The sequence below is a fragment of the Euwallacea fornicatus genome, chromosome 25, assembly GCF_040115645.1.
Source record: "Euwallacea fornicatus isolate EFF26 chromosome 25, ASM4011564v1, whole genome shotgun sequence".
Classification (NCBI taxonomy): domain Eukaryota; kingdom Metazoa; phylum Arthropoda; class Insecta; order Coleoptera; family Curculionidae; genus Euwallacea; species Euwallacea fornicatus.
Window position 1 is genome coordinate 1814205 of NC_089565.1, and position 23759 is coordinate 1837963.

Here is a 23759-nt window from a genome sequence, read left to right on the forward strand (position 1 = left end):
TATTCCAGGACGCCATAGGCGTATCATTTTTTTTTTTTTCAGAAATCTCTAACGTATGGTGTCTTACGCGCCACTGACGCTGTAACTAAAAATAGTTTATTGTAATCTAGGCGCACAGTGTCATTACGGTATTTAGGGCCAATTTCCAGTAATTAACAAATTTGCATTTTTTTTATGAAACCTTAAGGTTCGGTGCCTTCGCAACGATGCTGCTGAAAACCGTGGTTTCTTACCTATCTAAAAATGACACCAGCAGTCACACCATGAAGTTCGTCAGGACTCTTTAGTATAGTTCCAAACCGAAATCCTCATGTGGGAAGTCGAAATTGGGAGAGACGCATTAAGTACACACTCGGGGGATAATAAATATTTGGTAAATTTTACTCATTTAAAAAAATTTTAATTTTCTAAAAGTTGAATGAAACAAACTTTCTCACTTTTCACTATATGGATTCGTCAATAGGTAAGCTTGATTGCAAGTCGTTTCGCACGCAATTTTAGGACGCCACTGAACAACAAGCTTTAAACTAAAAAAGTTAATCAGGGTTAAAAATCATGCGGTATCTGTTATGCACTGATTACCGTCTTGTTTTCAAGCTCTTTAATTATTAATCGGGCCTTAAGGCTTTGAGTAATTAGGCTGTTTTATAGAAACTTGGCTTCTCTGAGATTATTTAGTTGTCTGGCCCCGGCCCATCTCTTCGTAACGAATAAAAGATCGAAGGCTTCAAGAGCGGCTATATAGAGCGTGTCAATTTGAAAACGAACCACCCTCGGTATTTTGGTCCTTATAGAAAATACGTAAATATGCATAGACACGTCGATTTTATTTCCAAAGGAGACATCCTTTAAGTCGGTTTTCTATTAAATTGCATGTGCCCTTTAGCGGAGTTGGAAATAACTACTAAAGTCTTAAATGGGAAGGGGAGTTCAGCTGTACCTTATTTGAAAGGTCTTTCAATTTCCTTTCGAAATGTATCTGTTAAATTTAGTGAGAGGTTTTCGAAAAATCATATTCAAATCGTAAACATGCTTAGAGATCACTGTATTGTAGAAAAATTGTTTATTTATGTTTTAACTATTAGAAAAGCCATCCATTCGTTTTTAATTAGTATTGAAGTCTGGCCTCAAGCCCCCCTGTAACATTAACAAATACTCTTACTCGAAATTCTCTGCGCATAGCTGCAATTCTTCTCTTCAATCCTGCCAAATCTCGAAACTAGATTTTAAAAACAACAGATTCAAGATACTCCCAGAGGAAAATATCCAGAGATGTTAAATCGGGCGATCGTAGTGGCCACTCAGTTGGTCCTCTTTAACCAGTGCATTAGGCAGGAAATCTATCGTGTAACCACTAACAGAATGAAAATAGTGTGGTAGAGCTCCTTCTTGCTGAAAATAAAAATCTTGTAAAATGCTCTCATGATCCGCATCCACTTGGTTTACTAAATTCGTTAATTAATGAATCTATTATTTGTCCTACTAGATTTAAATAGATCTCATGAGTTACGTTTTCCTTTGTGAAGGGACGAGAACAGGAAGATGCGATACCTTCAGGAGGCCCCTAACAATGGCCAGGAGAAAAGAGAAGGGAGGAAAGATACCCCCCTAAAGTAACGCTTAACGGCGGTTCTGGGGGGGATTTAGGGTGAAGAGGGGAGGGTTTTAGTAGGTAGACGCCCCATTATGGGGCGAATCCCACATAATCATCGATGACAGACCATTAGGTAGTGGTACCTAAGGTTTTCCTTCCCTGTCCAAAAAAAACAGTTACGTTTTTCTTTATGAGTAAAGGACCAATAACGACATTCCCAAGAATATTAGCCGAAACATTTCATTTTTATGGATACTGTAGGTTATCTTCTCTAAACAGTCGGGGATCCTGATCCCTCCAGTATTGGCAATTCTGTTTGTTAACAGATCCATTGAAGAAAAACGTGCACTCATCATTAACGCAAATTTTTAGTAAAATATATATTTCGGTTGTCATTTTTTAAATCTCTCATAGTTTGTCAAAATCGTCCTCAAAAAGTTGTTGAAAAATTTTGATTTTTTTTTATATGAGTGAAATTTATTTTCCTTTAGTGCTTTCCTTACTGTTTCGTGAGAGAATCCAATTTCGCGCACCACATCGTGAACGGCACTGGCAGGTTGGGCAACAAAAGAGCCTGAAGTCTCAATTTGAGCTGCTTCGTACAAAACACGCATTTGAACTCTTTTTATTCGCAACGAAACCAGTTTCAGTAAGCTTAGCAACTAATTCCAGCACGTATTTATGTTTCAATTAGTTTTGCTATTTCTCTCTTCGAAAATGTTTCCTGTTCTTCTTGCGCATCTTCCACATTCTCCATCGATGAAAACGGTATCGATTCGTTGTTAACGCACATATAACATTTTTGTAAACAACCTTATAAACAAACAAACTTCGATACGCAAAATAAAATTTGCAATAATAAATAATAATTTAATAAAACACTCGAGAATTTTATCGTCCTTTCTAACCGAACAGTCTTATTCTTACTGCTCTTTCTACAGATTCTACAGATAGAATATTTAAATAAATGCGTTTCGAAATATAAATAAACAAATAAAAGTTTAAATGATCACCGGTTGTTTATTAAACTTCAGCCTCCAGACTTGGAGGAAAATTGAAGAGAAGAACTACAGCGGCGCGCAAAGACATGGAAATAAAAGGTTTTGTGAATGTTTTGTTAGACTTTGAAAACATACTAGGTGGGCAACTAAGTTTCCGGGTTTGTTTGATCAATGAAAAATGGAAAATTTCAAGAGCAATCCTTCAAATGGTGTATTTAAAATATCGCCCCTCTGTACCCGCACGTTTCTGCCATCTTCCTGGTAACCCGTGAATGCCGCGATGACGAAACCACGCGTCTTTGGAACGAAACCAATCATCCAACCAATTTTACACTTCTTCGAAATTGGCCAAGTGTAGCTCTGCCAAACCACGTGCCTTTGACAGGAACGAGTGATGATCGGAAGGGGCCAGGTCTGGCGAACATGGGTGCGGCAGATCCCATTTCGGCATTTTCATGGTGTCCTGGACCATGGAAGTACGAAGCATGGAGAGTTCGTTCACTTGTTCGCGTCTCGTGTTCCGTTCTGGCCGCTTTTCGAGTAATGCATGATTCAGATTGATAAGTTTTTGTCGGTAGCGATGTCCATTGACAATTTCGCCCCGTTTAAGCAGTTCACAGTACACGATTCCTTTCTGGTCCCACCAAACGCAGAGCATTGTCTTCTTTCCGAAGGGGCTGTCCAGCTGTCTCTCAGTCGACTCACGCGGCACCCACTTTCCCTCCTTTGGAATTTTTCCCATAGCATGTAAACGTCTGAAAATACCTCGGCGAGTCACGTTTAATGTCTCCGCAAGTTGATCTTGCGTACGCGCATCATCCTCATCCAATAACGCTTGCAGATTGGCGACTTCGATTATTTTTGATCTTCCAGAGCGCCTCTTGTCCTCAATGTTAAAACCGCCACTTCTGAAGCGTTTAAACCAACCTTCACGGGTAGTCTTCGATGGTGCACATGCGGCGTAGGTCTCCTCGAGCAAATGACGTGCTTCGCTGCAGTTTTTTTAGAATTAAAGCAGAAAAGCAAAACTTCCCGTGAATGCTGTTTATTCGGCACGAAACTCGACGTTTTCCTCCTTAGACAAGATACATTTGCGTTGCGATGTGTGTTGATATTGCAAACGGTTATTCTTGAGGACTGCTCAAGCTATAAAGAAATTACAGTTTCCGCCATGTATGTCGACTGCCCGTGTCGTCAGCGCCATCCATGTGTGAAATCCGGAAACTTAGTTGCGCACCCAGTTCCTCATCACTGTTTAAAAAATCAAAGAGTACATTTCGAACACAAATCGTTAATAAACAATTTTTCTGCAATACATTTGATACCCAAGCTTGATTAGGGTTTAGACTTGATGCTTCGTAAACCTCTCAATAAGAAGAAAGGTGCATTCGGAGACGTAATAGAAAAACCTTTCAAATGAGGCATAACTCCGCTCTAGTTCCCATTTAAGATTTTAGCGATTGTCTTGATCCTCACTAGAGGGTGCGTGCAATTTCACGGAAAACCGACTTCAAGAATGTCCCCCTTGAAAACAAAATCGACGCAGTTTTACACATTCACGTATTTTCTATGAGCACCGAAACGTCGAAGGCGGTCCGCTTTCAAATGGACACGCTGTACGCGTCGTCCACCCAGCCGTGAGAAATGTGAGAATCATCGTGTATGTCCACTGAAGTCGGCATAAAAGCTGTCAGGGTGATAATCCGAACTTCTGAAAAAAGAGGGGCTGTCTAAGCCTGCGTCTTTAACAGGTTTCGTTAACCCTCAAATGAAGATTTATTGTTATGTAGGGGTCAATTATTTGCTGCAAACTTTGCCTGTTGTTTGGGTTATACTTTCCATACAAAAAAGGATTTCGTCAGGGAAATAACCGGTCTAATGAATGTAACATAAAGGGTCTGAACTTTATCGCACAACTGGCAAAAACTAATGAACCGTTGTTTTTTAACGTAAACTTTTGCCGAGTTTCAGTTTGAAATAGTAAATTGCCTAAAATATTATACGTGTACTTTCATGTTGTACATACAGTAGGTCAAAAAAGTATTCATGCACCCAGGCGAATGACGTTTATTTACATTTTTTTCTTAAATTAAAAACAATTGAGATAAAAAAAATAATTAATCCACACAAATGAGGCACTATTACACTGATTTCTAAAAAAAAAATTATAAAAAAACCGTTTCTTTGTGCAAGAAAATCAAAGGAAAATGTCTTCAGGTATGCCCAAAAAAGTGTTCATACACTACCGAAAATGAACATTTGTAACTTTAAACACCGATACAATGAAATCATTAATATTTCGTGGGATAACCCTGAACATCAATCACAGCTTGCAAACGACGATTCATTGATTCCACCAAATTACAAGTAATACTTTCAGGTATTTTGGACCATTCGTTTAAAATAATATTTTTTAGTTGTTCTTTACTTGAAATTTCCATTTTCCTAATCTGCCTTTCCAAATGTTCCCATGAATGCTCAATAGGATTGAGATCGGGAGATTGGGGAGGTGTTTTTAATAAATGAGGAGTGTTATGTAGCAACCATTCCTGAACTAATTTCGATGAATGCTTCGGATCGTTGTTTTGCTGGAAGTAGAATCCTTCAGCTAGTCGAAGCTTTTCAGCACTGTCTTTTAAATTGGCCTCCAAGATATCTTTATACATGAATCTATCCATGTTTCCTTCAATAAAAGTCAAATTACCCACACCATTTGCTGCCATCCATCCCCAGATCATTATGTTTCCACCGCCATGTTTAACTGTCGCTTTCAAATTGCACTTCTTCAATCTTTCACCAGGTTTTCTCCATACCATCTTGGCACCATCTGATCCGAATATGTTGAATTTACTCTCATCAGAGAATATCCAAAACTCCATTGGCTTATTAATATGTTCTAAAGCGAACGCAATTCTTCTCTTTCTATTCACATTATTTATCCATGGCTTTTTGGCTGCTCTTCTCCCATGGAATCCCCCATTCTCCTTATGTGATACCTAATAGTTTCAGGATGGATTTGTTGTCCAGTGGTCTCTTCTAGTTGTGAAGCGAGGTATGGTGCGCTTACACTGGGATTCTTTTTAATTTGATGGAGAATGTAGTTCTCATTTCGTTGAATCATTTGATTTGGCCTTCCACAACGTCTTAAATTTGCCACCGACCCAGGTGATTTATATTTTTGTATTATGTACTGAGTGTAGTAGAATAGCTTGTTCCAACAGATTTTCCTATTGTTCTATAAGATTTTCCTTCCTGATGATATTTGATTACTCACTTTTTGATATCTTCACTAATTTCTTTTCCTCTTCGGCCCATAGTTATTATTTTTAAATCCACTTTGCACTAACTTGGCTTAAAATGAACTAGTAAATACTTATCGCAAATAAATGGAATTTATACACAAGAAACTTAATAAAAAAAGAACCAGAATGTTTGTGTATGAACACTTTTTTGGGCATACCTGAAGACATTTTCCTTTGATTTTTTTGCACAAAGAAACGGTTTTTTGATAATTTTTTTTTTTAGAAATCAGTGTAATAGTGCCTCATTTGTGTGGATTAATTATTTTTTTATCTCAATTGTTTTTAAGTTAAGAAAAAAATGTAAATAAACGTCATTCGCCTGGGTGTATGAATACCTTTTTGACCTACTGTAGTTCAACAAAAGATATTGCAAATTAATTATAAACGAATATGAACAACATTGAGGGACTCTATCCCTAACATGTGACATTAAATATGGACTAAACTTTACTGTAACGTCCAATGAACCTTTACAGCTGTGCACCGCTGCAACTTTCATAGTTTTACATCAAAGTTACAACTATATATCGTTAACGTCGAATGTAAATAGTTACAGGATTCAGATATAACCGTACATGCCTACTAAATGGGATTTAAATGCATATAAATAATGTGTTCCCAAATTGTTATGCTGACATACGATACCCCATAGACTTTATGGTCATTACATCCATTTGTTCAGTGCAACATATTCCCTATACCGGCATTAATGCGAACAGAAATATTCAAACATCTCTATTCAGGACAACACCAAGCCACTAAAGTAATAAATTCATTCAAAACTTTGCTTTAATAGAATAATCCCGTAGACAGCTATAGATTTGCACACCAACAAAGGTAAATTAAGCCTTAATAAGTTTTAAAAATTTTCTTCTAATATTTAATGGAATTACCAACCTAAAAAACACTTTTTGTTCGTACCTGTAACTAATATGATGAAGCCAAGCTTTGTCCGTGAAACCCGAGGAGGATTTATTTAATGACCATCTTTATATCGTTAATCCGTTTTTCTTTTACTTTTTATCAGTCTTTTTCGACCCTCTATGAAAGGAGTTAGAGGCTTTTATTCTTTTAGAGGTAGGATTACAATTTTGTACAGAGTAGATATTCTGTAATTTACGTATTTCGTGCATCTTGCACCGATATTTCATAACGTGAAACACTAAGTGGTAATTCACGTCAGAACTCCTTGTCCTTCTATCGTACAGGGTGTTCATTTCAAAATGAACCACCCCAAAATATGTCTTGATTGGGCGGAAAATTTAAAATAATTAAAAACATTAGATATCTAGGGGAAGACAATAGCCACCTTCACTTTGATATTTCAAATGGCGCCTCCCCAGCAATACCTCTACATTCCAGGAAAGTTCTATCTTTCACCTCTTGAATACTTTCGAGTGGAGTTCCAAACACTTTACTTTTTAAACAACTTAGGGAAAAGTCTAGTAGACTGAGATCTGGAGGGTGTGCTGGCCATTCCAATGTACCTCTTCTGCCCGTTATTTTTTCCGAAAATCGTTTATTGATCCATTCTCGTAACAGATTTCATTATTGCCTCTTTAATAACGGTCCCCATTTTGAGCAGTTAATAACATTAATTATTTTATCTCATTGAGCTATATGCATTGGTATACATTTTTCCTTCCAACCACCGACTTTATTAACCGATTTCAGATTTCTTGGTAGAGTTACGTAGCAAATTCAGTTCCGCTTATCATGATGTGCCACTCGATGGAGGACGCCATTGGAAACACCAAAGTAAAGGTAGCTAAAGGTGTAGGAGTGACTGATAAAATTCTCTCTAATATCAAATTAAACTTCTCCTTAGATACCTAAACATTTTGCTCCCAATCAAAAGATATTTTCAATTAACACCCTGTATACAACAGACTGAAAATAGCCAAATGCGAGCGAATTTAATTGGTGAAACAAAACATCTGGAGGCAGCTTTTTTTTTAATAGAGTTTGAGGGGAATCTGCAAGCCGACACTGGGGGCTCGGCACTCGGCGATCTCATTTGCCCCCTTTGTATCGGGTTAACGTCCCAATCCAGGACATGCTGACCGACCAAACCCCCTGTCCTCTCTTCATCGTTGTTCCCCCCGGAACCACCGCAAGGCATTACTTCAGGAGGTGATCTGAAGGCAGCCTGCTGCTCTTACATACACATATAGTTCCCTAAAAGACAGATACCCTACTGAACTCGTTCAAGATTTTTCTCACAACCTCATCAGATCCTCTCCTTCATCTTCTCAGTTTTTCCAATTATCGATTTATTTCTATCATCAAATTCCAGTAGAATCTGAAGAGAAACCAACATTTTTCGATTTATGCAATGCAGCAAAGACAAGTTTTTCAAGGTCTGAGTGCATTTACTACCTGAGTCATAACGGAACCGACACAGAGCGGGTGGGTCTAGAGATCCTCCAAAGTTGGCTTGTAGATTTCTAAAAAAGGGCTTATTTCAGTAATGTATCATCCTAGCCCAACCAAATTTGGAACATATTTTACTCTTATCAATACCTTTAATTGGTAGAAATTGATAGATCCTCAATAAGGGTTGAGGTAGGGGTGCGGTAAGATCTGAAAGAGTTGGGATTTCTTTATCTGTAAAATAACTAACAAACGAATAATATCACTTAACAGAAAATTTTATTCTAAAACTTTTATACTCTGTCAAAATTTGCCGAAAACCTTATTATTTTTGATGGAACTGCAATTTTGTGAAATAGAACCGAATCAAATTTAAACGGATTTAAACAGATTATCAGTAAAAAATATTGCGATTTTTGACAGAACACCTCATAATCTCATCATGTCACAATTCCATCATAAAAAAACCTTTACACACAAATATCCTTCCCATTGCACTCATATCTAGATCCCATCTGGGGGCCCATTCGAAGTTTTTGGAGAAATTTTCCAACAGAGTTTTTAAAATTTGTTTAATTCCATTTTGGGGAAGAAATCGAAACATGTCTGCCGTAAAAGAAATAGTGTCTATCTTCGAAGCCCGATAATTTCTCCTCTTCTGCAAGATTCCACGCCTATGGCGAATCACAGACGAGCGTTCGGTTCATGGCTGAAAATTCATGGGGGGGATTGTAATCCTACAGAGTCACCTTCATAGGCAACCAGTCTTGCAAATAGTTAAGGCGACCAATCATGAAATCAGAACATTACAATACGACTTATCGCCGTGTTATGTCAGTATGTCAGTCTGTCAGTTACGTCACTTTCTCCCCATATAAAAGACCCGCACAGCGTTCGAATGTCAGTCTTCTTCTGATCGTCGAACGATTTGTTCATACAGTAACCTCTTTGGTCTTATGATTTGTCTTTAAAATTGGGTAGTTTGTTTACTATAACATTCAAATAGAACTTTAAACTTGAAGTAGGGCCGTTTACGTTGACTTTAGATTTCGAATGTGAGAAAAGTAAACTTTGGAAACTTTGTAACTTTGTAGGAGTGCTTCGTAGCAATATGATGGGTTTCTTTTTACTATAAAAATATCAATTCTTACAAACGTAGTAAACAGATATTTTTATATTATACGTTCGATCTGAGTATACCGATGGGTTTTTTTTGTTCCGTAGATAACGTAAACTACGAATTTAAACCGTTCCAAATTAGTTGTGTGTTCAAAAATAAAAAATGACTCACCCTTAATCCTGAGCACTTTTTCATTACCACAACCGAAAAAACCAGATAATATTTAAGCGCAAAAAAATTGTGATAATTTCCGTTACACTTTTAACACTTATGTGAAATACCAAAGGGCCGCTTTTTCCCTTTGAATAATGCAATTTGAAATGTATATAGTAAGTGATACTTTACCGGGCCCTAGATATTAAACTGAAAGCAGTTAGTTAATAAAGTTAATAACCCTATTATCTATGTCAGTTCTGGGAAATAAATCATAAATTTCCTAATTCCAAGTAAAACCTGTTTACCGAATATTCGAGATAAACCTTAAAACGCGCGTATCTGTTAACTCCAATACGTTCTCTATCGTTAAATAGCAGAGCAGGGATTCAAAGTTATATCAATTTTATCATGTAACTTCTCACTCGATTACACTTTATAACTAATTTGTGTGCGTTTCCATTAACCAAATGTTTTTAGATATTAAGATGAGTATAGTTGCCTGCTCAGCGTTTTATTATCAAATTTATTTAACCATTTAGCATAATCATTTTTATTTTATAACGCTAACTCTGCTATGAGTAAACAATGGCAAATAGGCATGAAATTAAATATAAAGGGTGTCCCCACAAAAGCGCAAAGTTTAAATTTGACGCCATTTTTTCTGTTACGTTTTTGACTGTCAAACACGTTTTTGACTGTCAAACACGTTTTTAACTGTCAAACATGTTTTTAACTGTCAAACACGTTTTTAACTGTCAAACACGTTTTTAACTGTCAAACTCGTTTTGACAGATCGCTTTTTAAAACTTTTAAATTTATTTACTAATTTAATTTATTATCTATTTCTAAATTTGTTATTAAGAATTTATTTAGTTTAATTATTAATTAATTGAAAATTATAGGACGTACTATATAACGTACTTTCACTAAGGATTTGCATTTCCATGCCTATAACATCCAACTAGCTCAAGAACTCGAACCTACAGGTTATGCACAAAAAAGGGAATTCGTCAATTGGATCACTAAACAACAAAAAGTGAACAACAATTTTTCCAACAAAACCACCTTCAGCGATCTGGCCCATTTTCGTGTTGATGGCTTCATAGATGAGCAAAATTGTCGAATGTGGAGTATTGAAAATCCACATGTGGTTTATGAGAAGGAAATTATTTCTCAACGTGTTACTGTTTAGCGTGGATTTTGGCCCGAAGATATCATTGGACCATTTTTTTATGAATTTAAATTTATTAAATAAACATCAAATTTAAAACGCTTTTTATTAATTTTCGTCAGCAACAATCGTAATTAAACACCGTTCCAGTGACAACGAAAAACCGCCAGATTTTACCGATAACTGCTGTCATGTACAGGGTATTCAAACTTGACGCCCCACCTATTTTATACGAAAACAGAAGGGCTTGGCAAAGTAATTTTTTCCCCACATTAAATAAGGGGACATGAGCTAAAATAAATGCTAAAAACATTAAAATATGGATAGCGACGCTCGGCGTTGCGACGCCGACGCTATGTTTTCTTTCAGAAACTTACGTTTTTTCCAAAATGTGAACATCCATACGTTCCAAACATGTTTTGTATAAAGAGTTTTTTTGAAATTTGTAATCGTTTAATTACAGTTACAGGAGAACTAACCTGAACTAAATATCAACATATTGCATACCTATAACAACAAATACATATTAACACATTAGGTAATTTCGTGTTGATAGTATTGTTAATGACAAGAAATAACATTCAAATTGCCAGTTATTTTCTATTTCTCCGTCAAACAGTCAGTCGAAATGTTCAAAATCGGAGATTTCCACTGTCCATACTAGCACTTTTTTTATGTAGACATTTTCAAATTTGAAATTTTTCTTATTAAATCGGCAATAAAATTAAGTAAAAAAAGTTGAGATACTTTTTAAGCACCACTGCCCTGTATTACTCGCACCTGAAAAAATGTGGAAATTTCTTTATGGAGATCCGGAAAGAGCACCAAAAGTTATAATAAAGTAAAAAAATGGCACTAATTTACCTCAAAAAGTTTCGAAATTATTAATCAAAAACCATCCTCAAGGACCAAACTTTCTGCAAATAAGCAGTATTCAACATGTTTTTATATGAAATTTTCCTATTATTTTAGAACCTGGAATGCACGGTTGCATTTATGACATCTTGTACAACCAGTGGTAGTAAAAAGCTTATGGGACCCTCATGTCTTAGACCTCCGTATTAGATATTTTTAAATTTGATTTTTGGGTCATAATAACGTACTTTCCAACTTTTTTTCACCTGTTTGCAAAACTAATTTGAATTATAGCGCAATTAAGATTTGTACTTAATTAGTACAGCGACGGTTTAAAAGATATAAATAAGCAGTAAACATAAATTGAGAATTATTAAGAGATTAAACTATGCACATTAAGCTCAGTTAATGCCAAGTGTTATGTTCCAAAGCGGTGCAGTTCACACAAAAACCCTGGTGTTGCATATAATCGGTTTAAACTTGATTTTGCAAGAGCTTAACTCCATCAATGAGGTGCTATGTATCCCACGAAGTGAAAGGAACAAATAATTTAGTAGGCCCCAATCCAGTTGTGCTCTAGACATAATAAGCTCAGAGGAGCGAGATGGTAAATTGGGCTTCCCGGTATTGTTGTGACATAATACAATCGAAAAAACCCACCTGGATGATATCCTCGGTGGAGTTTTCCAGTATTGTGGAAAAGCCTCAGGAAGAGACTCAGGAGCTGATCGAGTTCTTAGGTGATGCGAGTATTGCAAGGGAATTAAAGAGAAGCCACCAATGCCAAGCTTGGTTTCTGGACAGACACGATGATTCCGGGACAAACAGCAGAAATATAAACGTGGTAAAAGCCCTAAAAGAGAATTATGTGAATTTCCAGTACTCAAAAGAAGAACAATAAATGGAAAATAACGCTGGTAACGACAATGTGGAGTGATGTGGCAATAGCAAACATATACATTGTGTAACGTTCAGCCTGGAATATCGAAATATCTCGAATGCTAGGCATCCTATAAAGACATGTTTAGTAATGAACTTTAATGATTCTAAGGGGAAAATGTATCGGGGCTAAACTTTGTTCCACATGTGGGCGGAGTGAGGGATAAATTTTTAATTTCAAATGGAAATTTACACATTCGAGCAATACACCTAAAAATGAGAAAAACCTATTCGAAACATTTTGTTCAATTCATGCTAGAAGGCACTATAATTAACCAATTTAATCAATATCTTAAATGAGACAAAAAAGTCCAAGGTAATAAAATCTGATAAATAAACAATATCGCAAACCAACAAAACATCTACTTTTAAATATTCTGTCGTTAAGGCCCCTTTATGATGGAGCATTTGACCTTAGAAGGGAAAATGAAAATAGTTTTGGTGCGTGGAGACACCGGCAGGCATTTAGATAATGCTGTCAATCTCTACGCTCAGAGTTTCCCTCAAAGACCATAATCCCGGACTTCTTTCTATCGTGTGATTAAAAAAATTATTAATGGAGGAACTGTAAATCCGAAGAAAAGAAGTCGCCCAGCTGCTGTGTGTGGAGAAAACAATAAAATTGCAATCATAGCTGCCGCGGCTTTTAAGGCTCAAGTCAACACAAGAGATACATCAGAATTATCAAAAATTTCTCATATGAATGAAGAATGCCGAGGATGCATAAGTTTCATCCTTATTTTAGCTGTTTACACCGAGAATTCCATGAGGTAGATTGTCAAAATTGCTTAGATTTTTGTGAGAGAGCACCTGCACAGATGTTACAGAATCCCAATTTTCTGCGATTTGTATTGTTGTTTGACGAGTAATTATTTACAAATCATGGTACTGTTAATAATAAGCTTGAAGTGGACCACTGGCGTGTTGGAAAACCGCATTGGTTTCGACAAGTTGACCACCGGTGTCCTTGGACTGTGCGGTGGTGAATCGTTGGCAGTACACTTGTCGACCCCCATATAATTCCAATCAACTTGAATGGCGAAATGTACCGGAATATTTCGGAAAATGGACGACCCACATTACTCCGGGACTTAATGTGTCAGGACGCTTAGTTTCGACATGACGAATATCTTGCTCACTATTCTGCCGTGCCTTGGGAAGTTCTTAATCGTGATTTCAACGGTCGATAGATCTGGCGCGGCGAATTGGCCTGCGAAATCTCCAGACCTGACTACGGCAGATTTATTTTTGCGGGGATGTCGCAAAGATCAGGTTTATAAAGATGTACCAAAGATACGCGAGGACGTGGGTCGCGCGATTGCTTGTGCCAATATTTCAAAAGACACACTTCGTAGAAGCGAGGAGTCCTTTAAAACACGGATAAACGAGTACATTGAAGTTCAGAGACACCGATTTGAACATCAACTTCAAATGAAAGCTATTCAAAAATTGACGTTTTCATTAATTCTAAAGCAGACATCATCAGACCTCTCAGTAAATCAGAAACGAACGAGAAATTCAATTTGGGTAATTACAATGTTTTGCAGCATGAACCGAAAAAAATGTTTTAGGCAAGTTTTTTCTTATTTTTAGCCGTATAATCGGAATCTGTAAAAAAATGGGGCTCGCCATTTGAAGTTAAAAAGGCAACCCCCATCCCGCCGCGGCGGGGGATGGAAGGGGAGCACCTTTAGCACCAATACATCCCCCCCTCAGAATGATTAAAGCTTGATAATAAGCATTTTTCTACGGGATGCCTAGTATTCAATTAGATATTCCAGGTTAAATGTTACACTTCACGTAGGAGTTCAAGAACACTTAGCGCAGTTGATAGGTGGCGTTTAAAGGTTCTTATGCTCACGGAGTTCGAAAATTTTCAGGATCTAACACTTTAGGAGAATCTCCGAAGGTGAAAGGCGCATGTGGTGCAACAAACTTGGGACCTTGACCCTTTGAAGCTCCTTCAACCTTTATTATTTCAATAATAATCGATCATTTGTTCCTTACAATTATCATTGTTGCTATTTACGAATGTGATTTATTGGCAAAAAAAATTGCAGACGATTCACCGTAAAATATTGCAGGAGGGAAGAGAATATTGCGAACTTTCTAATGCTCGAACTTCCAATAGTAATAGATAGTAATAAGGTCGGTCGATAGTAATAAGACCTTATTTACTATCTATTCGATAGTAAAGAAGGGACTTAAATTACTTTATTATAGACCCATAAAGCTTGCAGCAGCCTCCTGGCTCCAATTTTGGCAGTTCTGAAAGAATAACCATCACTTTCCGAAGATTGAAAATATAAGTTGAGTTGCAAGCTCTTTGATCAACAATGAATATCACAATTGCGACTATAATTCACTGTCGACCGAGCGAAAATCAGAATGGACCGTGTTTTAACCTAGTTAAGTTTTACATTAAAATGGCCCCAGAGGTGAGAGACAACTTGCTGGAACATGTTGAAAATACGACCAGAGGATATTTGTATGAAGAGGCACTTTGTTCCTGTAAGGAGTTCCAGGTCGAATTAAATTTCCATAATATACTACATTGAAGTGGCGCTAAAGGTCGGAACACTTGTAAGTGCTATATTTTTAGGTACGTATTTCCTCGTTTCTTTGCATTAGTAAATGATTGAGCCACTGGTGCAGTTTACACCCAACGTTACTTACGAACTTCCACACCGAGTGGATATGAACTGAGCCGCACCTGAGGGAAACCCATTTAAATTTGTCAGATGTAGTGATATGGTCGCATAGTGGTAGTGAGATAAGAAGTAGTAAAGATTTCCACGAGAAATATGCACCTAAATTAAGCTTTAAATTAAATTGAACCTCAATTAAGATTTGTCAAATCGTAGTGGGTTGATGAAGGGTGTCCATCGCGATTTCGACAGCCTCGGCCCCGCAAGTTCGCCTTAACACCAGAAAATGGTGATCGTTTCCTTTCAGTTGCTTTAATACTTACTGAAAACTTTACTTTGTTTTTGAATGGAAATGCAAAGTTTGCTTCCTAAGTGAAATTTCGTCCCCACGCGGAAAATCATAATTATACAAGATCTCTTTAAAAATGCGAAGCACTTTAAAAATTAAAAAAATCATAAGTAAACACTAAAGGCAGTGCCGTCAGAAAAAAATTAATTAGGGGTTAGCAGCCATCTTTATTTCCGGGTAATTAAATCCTCACAAGCTTTCGCAACGTTAACTTCATTTATTATTTGCTTTGTATTAGATCACCTAGAAGGAAGGTACTTCGTCGTGAGTGGTCAGTGATGCAAGGGCGTTCACTTGTTAGGAGACTAAGTTCCAACGGTCGTTTATTTAAGGAAATATTGCCAATGACCATCGGAAGAAGAAATCCTCATATTCAAATAAAGAGTAATTAATTTCTATTTGAAACGCGGAGGATTTGTTCCAGTGAAACTTTCGTTTACGTTGTGAAGCTGTATCGCCATAAAAATACATTTTTCTGGTGCCGGCCTCCATTTATCCCTCCAAACTGTCATGGCTTTATTACTTTATTACCACAGCCTCCGGTATACTATTCTTATTAATGATTTATATCTCAACGGCAGACAACCTCCATCATATATATATTAAGAATTTATGTTCAAGCAGTTTATCACTCACGAACAAAAATATCTATAGGTACTACTTAGAAAATAGAGATTTACAAGACCCGCTTAATGAACGTTTCATATCGTTCCACGTACGTCACTGGAAACAAAGGACAAATTTTTCCACCTTATAAATGATTCATACGCTCTTGAAGGAATATTTCCATATAAAATGAGCCGTTTTGCCGACGAAATGCGTAAGAGGAAATATTGGCTTTCGAGGGATTTACACTTCAGAAGTTAAGGAGGATAATGTAGAGAATAAGTACGTAATACGTAAAGTTTACACAAGCGGAAAGACGTTTTTTTCGGTTAACTCAAGAAAAAACTACTGGAGGTGATTTTAATAGCCACTCAGCAACCGGTACGAAGACGGTCCTAGAAGACACCTGACCTAAGGTTAAAAAAAAAACGTTGGAAAAATTTCATTTTGAGATTTCCACTTTTCCCAACGATATTCCATGGCTTCTATGTGTACCCTATTTATAGTAAGAAGCTTCTAAATTTTCAAAATAGGCATCAACCCTGCGCTCCACCTAGTCACTGTTGGCAAATCTCTTTCCACTGAGCTATTTTTTCAAGTCTAGAAATTGAAACTAATCCGACGGGGCTAAATCTGGCGAACAAGGTGAGCCAAAAGTTCGAAACCAATTTGATTGATTTTGGTCATCGTGATGACGGAAGTGTGGACTGGTGCGTCGTCTTGACGAAACAAGACCCTTTTTCGCCAAATGCGGTCGCTTTTCCCAAATTTCTCCGCTCAATTAATTCTCATAATAATTCCCAACGATTAATTCATATAATATTCTCAGTTTACCGTTTTTTCCTTGAAAGAGAGACTCAATGAAAATTATTCTATGTGCATCCCAAGAAATGGACGGCATCACCTTTCCTACAGATGAAACGGTTTTCGTCTTCTTTGGAACCGAGTCTCATCCCTTTGAGTCCGTGGTCTTGATTGCTCTTTCGTCTCAAGCGTAAAATGATGTTTTATCTATGTTTATGAATCAACGCAAAAAACCCCGCTTAGTTGCTGTGAACTATGTCAAACACCGTCTTGAAACATTCTCACGACGCTGTTTTTGTTCAATTGTGAGTAATCACTCTACCCTTTTTCCGCACAGGTTTCTCATATCCAATTTTTCGGTCAAAACGGGTCAAAACACCTATCATGTCTACTAAATCGCGCAATTTTAACTTACGGTTTTCTAGTACACTTCCGTGGATTTCCACCACAATATCTAGAGTGGTCGAATCTGGAGTGTCATAGGGTCGACCGCTGCGGAGTTCGTCTTGGCAGCTCGTCTTGACACCCTGTATTTTATAATTATTAACGCAGATTCTCCCAGAGTAGAATCTAACTCCGGTTCGGTGTTGGACGAACTAAAACCTTTCAAATGAAAATATTGAATGGCGTATCGACGACCAATTTCCTCCGTGTTCACAAAATCTCTAAAAGCATTCACTCAAAGCGGCTCCAAAACATACGCATATCAACGTAGCACCCTCAAACTGTAGGTATGGGCTTTTTAAGGTTATGTCCTTGTAATATAGGTAAATTTTTGAGAAGAAACACGCCATCTATATGCCAGATCCGGCACTTCTGGGACTATTGTCATATCTCAAAATTGAGCCGTTCTTTATCAGCTCAATCAATACTTGTCGCGTAAAGATATAATTTAGGCGATGAAACCGATCCAGATGGAAATAAATCGGTCACACATCTCATAAGCTTGTCTTGACTACTAACATCAGACTTCACCACGGCTTATAGCCGCCGGACAGTTTAGTTGGTGTTTAATTGGTAAAAGACACGCATGTGTCCGCATATTAACCGATTCTGAATCGGGGATGGAGGCTGATCCACGTAGGAGAAAGTCGAGCACACACCTCATCGGCTTACCCTAATTGCCACCATTAAAGCCACCACAAATGTTGTTGGTACGACTTGTAATCGGCAGACGATTTAGATTATTGTTTAATTGGCTTATGTGTGTGAACACATTAACCGATTCAAAATGGGCAGACACGACATATCAACGTAGGAATAAGTCGGTCACTGTTGTCATAAGCTTGTCCGAGCTTTTAACCTTAGAGTCGGCCTAAAAGCTGTCCCCACGATTTGTATTCGACCGACAGTGTACTTTATTGTTTAATGAGCAAACACACATACGTGTATACGCACATCGACCGGTAAATGTGTGCGCGTAACGATCGATGCACCACGATTCCACTAAACTGTTGGTCAACTGTTGAGTCGGCAGTCCCCAGCACAAAAAGAGTTAAATTGACAAGAAATTATTCGAATTTCACAAGCTTATCCCCATCTCACTGTTAAATTTCACATCTTTCGTCCGATTCGAGACAAAATAACTAAACCGAGATTTTCGTTTACGTCGACCTCTCATTTTTTCCAATCTAAATCCTTCCCTAAGACGACAAGAGTTAAGACTTATATAGTGTTGGAGTCTTCAGGAGAAGTCTCCTGAGACTGGATATTATTTTTTATGTGGAAACCCCCGCGGAAACCAGTATGGCAACCAAAGGATGTCGCTGCCGTTAACTTCACTAATTGCGTGAATTAAGATCAGAGTGATTACTTTTTGCATGTAACTTGGACATGAAATAAAGTTTAAGTGTGAATTAGCAGAAAATCGTGTCGGCTCAAACCTGAAACTGCTTCTGGGCTTGGGAAAATTCTGGAGAAGTATTAACAGGATTTGGTATTTACCTTCTCTGTTCTGATTGACCAATCAGAACACTGATTCCTGCGAATTTGAGAGTTTAATCTACACGATTTAAACGTAAACCTTAAGAGGTTATTCCAGTTAAAATTTTAACACATTGACTCTGTGAAGGGCACGGTCAATTTTAATATTTATAAGTGGAGAATGTGTTTCTTACCATAGTTTCTCATGGTCGAACCAAAACAGCCCTGAAGTTGGGCGATTTATAAATATTTATCATTTAGTTTTTTTTATTATATTATAGTTTAAGCCGTTTAACCCGAGCTTAAGTAAAATATGACGGGTTGGGTGGGGATCGAACAACGGCATGTCAAAAATTTAAAAATCTATACTTAATACAATTTTATGCATCACTAAACGTTAACTATTCCTTTGATTCGGAAAAAATTCTTATGATACAATGGTTGATGAGCAACTCTTTGTCTACCAGGGATTCCCCTGCGTAAAAAGTTCCCCTTAATTAGTTACCTGAAGGTGAATCGACCTTACCGTCCCGAAATACTGAAATCGATAGCCCTTTACACATGACAAAATTCATTTTATACTATTGTATCAAAAATATATAACATGTAAAAGTGACCGGATATTACTGCAGGGCAGACCATGCAAAGCATTCAATTTAAATGTTAAAAACCGAAAGGTTTTCATTTAATCATCGAACTATTGACAATTTTGCTTTCCAATGCAATTCTCCCTAGAGCGATTTCAACCCACAAACAACATTATTATTTTTGCGCTACACAGTATCCAATATTTGCTCCCGAATTAATTTCTCTGTGTATTACGATATCCACAAGTAAATCAGCCTTTGTTAAAGAAATTTGTTTAATGGAAAAATTGTTAAGTAGGTAAATTTTAATAACTAAACGTGCCTCCAATAAATTTGGTGGGCTGCGCATCTATATTTAAAAACAAGTGTTCTTGCTGGTATACAGGGTGTTCCAGAATGTGTGAGCGCTCCCTCGGATTCACAAGGAATGCATCAAAATAATGTGATAAGTTCCTATTTAAATTTTTTTGCAGACCCTCCCTACGGAGACGCAAAGTTCGAACGGACGCCTCTGAAAATCAGCTTTTCTTCAATAAGTTTTAAAGTACTTAGTGTAATTAAATAAATTTTTAATATGATGGACGTTAGATGTTTTTTTTTTAAATTATACCAGTTAAACACATTTGATTCGTTTAGTTAGTCAGGAACGGAGCAGCTTCAACACAAAAATCATAATTTATCTACACTATTAATCAAAAACGACCTCAAAATAAGTTTTTTAGATAGCCTCTGCCTTAAACCAATAAAATTATTGTCGGTCGTTATCGCAAAAATGAACCGTTTTCAAGAAAAAAACATTATCACACATGATTTGTTTACTGGCGTCAGTTAATGATATACAGTGCCTTAAAATTTGCAATATTTTTCTTAGACAATAGGAAAAACTTATTGGAAAGAACTATTATTCTTTGTGAAGACCTAAGAAACAATTTTGGATCATTTCGGGGAGCTCAACAATCGTCAATTCTTAGAGCCAGAGAACGCATACGGTTAGAAGCCCACATTGAACCAACATACAAAATTATTTAACGAAAACCATATTCAGTAAAAATTGTTTTTTTTTCGAAAACGGGTCAATTTTGCGCTAATGAGCAACAATATATTTTTTAATCTAAAGTAGAGACTATCTAAAAAAGTTATTTTGGCGTCTACTTTGATACAAGGTGCAGAAAAATTATGACTTTTGTGTTGAAACGGGCCCGGTCCTGGCAAATTAAACAAGGCCAATGTGTTAAATTGTATAATTTTAAGAAACCCCATCTAACATCCATCATACTAAAAAATTACTTAATTACACTAAGTAATTTAAAATTTATACAAGAAAAACTGGTTTCCAGAGGCGTTCTTAAGGCGCTTGCCCCTCTGTAGGGGGGGTCTGTAGGATAAACTTTTATGGTAATTGGTCATATTATTTTGACACATTCTCTTTGACTACGAGAGATTATTCCCATCTTCTTGTACACTGTAATTACAGAATTCTGTGTATTAGGGAAGCCTCAAATGCCTCAAATCTCTCCAAACCGATCATCAATTACCAATTTAAATATTACTACCCCGCAATTAGAATTAACCCAACTTGATAAAATTCTTGTCATAATTATGAATGTTCCCAATAAGCTTTCTGCTGGCCTATATGAACACCCCTGTATCCGGTGAAGTCCATTCCACATAGTTAAGATACAAGAATATAATATAAAATGAATATTCCGAATGTCATATACCGGGCGTTTCAATGAAAAGGAGCCACCCTTAATATTTGTTATACTGTCATATCGAAACACGTCGATTGATTTGTCTTGGAGGACATGTTCTAACGTGCATTTTTGACATCTAACCGAGCAACTCCTTAAGAGGGGGCATTACAACCCCTCCAATTTGAATAGGGAAAAAAGGTCGTGTAATACCTAGTTTTACAGGTCTTGGAACCACCTTAACAACAGGCTATGATAAAAGTTATTTTGACGAATCGTTTTTGCAGAAATTTAAATCTTATTTATTTGCGTTGTTTGTATAATGAATAAAATGATTTCCTACCTGGTAGAAGATAACAAACTCAGTAACTTTTTTATTGAAATGAGTAACCTCCAGAAGCACTAAGTAGAGAATTCACAAAGAAAATTTCGATTTTTGCAAAAAAGATTTCTTAATGCTTTTATCATACCCTATTGCAAAGAGAGTTCGAAGACCTTTGAAACTATAATAGATGTTATACAGCCCTTTTTCCCTATTAAAATTCGAGGAGTTGTAAAGCCTCCTCTCAGGGGGTTGCTCGTTCAAGTGTCAAATTTACAGCAAAACGTTTCGGAAAATTTCACCACACACTACAGTATGAGAAATATATGAGCAGGTTCCTTTTCATTGGCACACCCAGTATGCACATATTCTGAAATATTCCTCTAAATGTAATATTTCCTTCTAATTTACAGTAAGAGAGCATGTAATTTCATAAGCATTTGTCACTTATTTTTAAGTGATTTTTACATGAAACGAATGTGTTTTTGCATATGATACTCCCATGCAAAGCAATGTAAGTACTAATTTCATTAACTGAATAGTCTTTTTTTTACTTTCTAATATTCCATTTTCACTTTTCACCCTAGTAGTTCTCCTTAAAAAGCTGAATTACTGAGCCCAAGCTGTTTAATAAATGAATGCCTTAGCTTCCGTGTATTTCTGTCTACTACTTAAGTCTAGTGATCTTTAGTTACCGACCTTTCGTCATCTTTTTAGAAAATCTTTGAAAGGGCCATTTTGGGTTTCGGCCGGAAAAATCCACGAGGACGGCGATATATAGTGTTATGAAGCATATTAGAAAAGAAAAAATTGATCTCTGTCTAGAAAAAGAAATTGGTCGGTACACGAAAAGGGCATTAAATGAGCAGAAAATGTCCTTTAAACAAGATACTTTAAATGTATATGTAGATGAGGAAAGTTTCGAGTGTGGAAGAGGTGCCGTAAAAGTATTTCCATAATAAAAAGGAACCAATTACTAACTTAGGGCGAGTGTTATAAAAATCGGAGAGTGCCATAAATTGTGTTAATAGTGTATGCGAATTATCTTTTATCAGTTCTATCAATAAACCATTATCACAAAATGTAATTTATCAATTACTAATATTTTACATGCGAAATCTATGGCGCCCTCTGGTGTTATGGATCTGAAGTAGCGATTTATTACCAGGATAGTGTCCTAGACATGTAAATTGACAACCCTGTACACAGGTGGTGCCTATAGTTCTAATCGTCCACTAAAATAATTTAAAATGCTCTTTTCTACCAAAAATTTTTCGCTGTTTGATCCCCGATGTGCGGAGATTTCAATCAACTTTGGCTCCGCAGTATACGTACGATATAGTGATGATATGCTAGAGACAAAACTTAAATCAGCAATGCGATATTACAGGTGTTAGATTGGTGAATGTCCTAGAGAACCGCAGATCAATGCAAAATCTTATGAATATCCTACAAACTTGTAGAATTCGGCTACTCAGTAATTCAACCCTCTGCTGACACGTACGAACGTGCAAACTGAAGAGAAAAAGAAATGGAGACTTTCCCGGTGGTTCTTTTAAGGTGTATCAGTGGTAGCAAAAGCAGTGTAACTGGTGGTGGAGAAAATCTGATGCAATTATTAGTCAATTGATAACCATAGTAACTCTAATGGTCTTAGCACAAGGATTGGGGGGCGCAAATGGACCAGACTGCCATTGCACGATAGGACAGAGTCTCTGACAAATTGGACCAAGCCTCGGACAGCAAGATAACAAAAGGCAACACCAGCCATTAACTCTCCACCCAAGATGCATGTGCAAAATGTTATCACGATGCCAGATAAAGAGGAATGATTGATTTACAAGTTACTCGGGACGCTAAGTTGTTTAAAGACTAAATCGGTCTCTGATGATTCGAGCTAGCCAGTTACCACGTTGATCTGCCATTTCTCATCCCATCACCAAGCAACGTTGAGCTTGGTTATTCGTTAACCAGATACAGATGAAATACTACACACAGAGAGGGAGGCCATAAAAGGTCAAGATATGAAACAAATAGAAAGAAAACCAGCAAAAATAAAAATCTTCTTCGCCACTGACGATGTATCCCTCAGACACAGTGCCCCGCCGAAGAAAACGGAGTTCTTCCATTTCCGAGATTTTTTGTTGGTAAGCATCTTAGTCAATCCCACATTACCACCCCGAGGCCGGGTAAAATATCCAGGTGGGGGATGGGTGTCTTTCGAAGATTTTCCTCGTAATACAATAATGTCCCTGATTATTATATAAGAGTAGGTATCGCTCTCTTGACATTCAAGTCAAATGTTTTGATATTTGAGT

At 37.0% G+C, this 23759-nt stretch overlaps 1 long non-coding RNA gene across 2 annotated transcripts; it reads right to left on the reverse strand.

Annotated features, from left to right (window-relative positions):
* Positions 1 to 6602: 6602 nt before the first annotated feature.
* LOC136346997 (uncharacterized) lies at positions 6603 to 9734 on the reverse strand. Of its 2 annotated transcripts, XR_010733410.1 has the most exons (4): positions 9562 to 9734; positions 8421 to 8480; positions 8124 to 8344; positions 6603 to 8075 (listed from the first exon to the last, which is right to left on the reverse strand). It is a non-coding gene; the product is annotated as an uncharacterized lncRNA (long non-coding RNA). The 2 variants fall into 2 exon arrangements; XR_010733409.1 differs by having other exon boundaries at positions 6603 to 8344.
* Positions 9735 to 23759: the final 14025 nt, after the last annotated feature.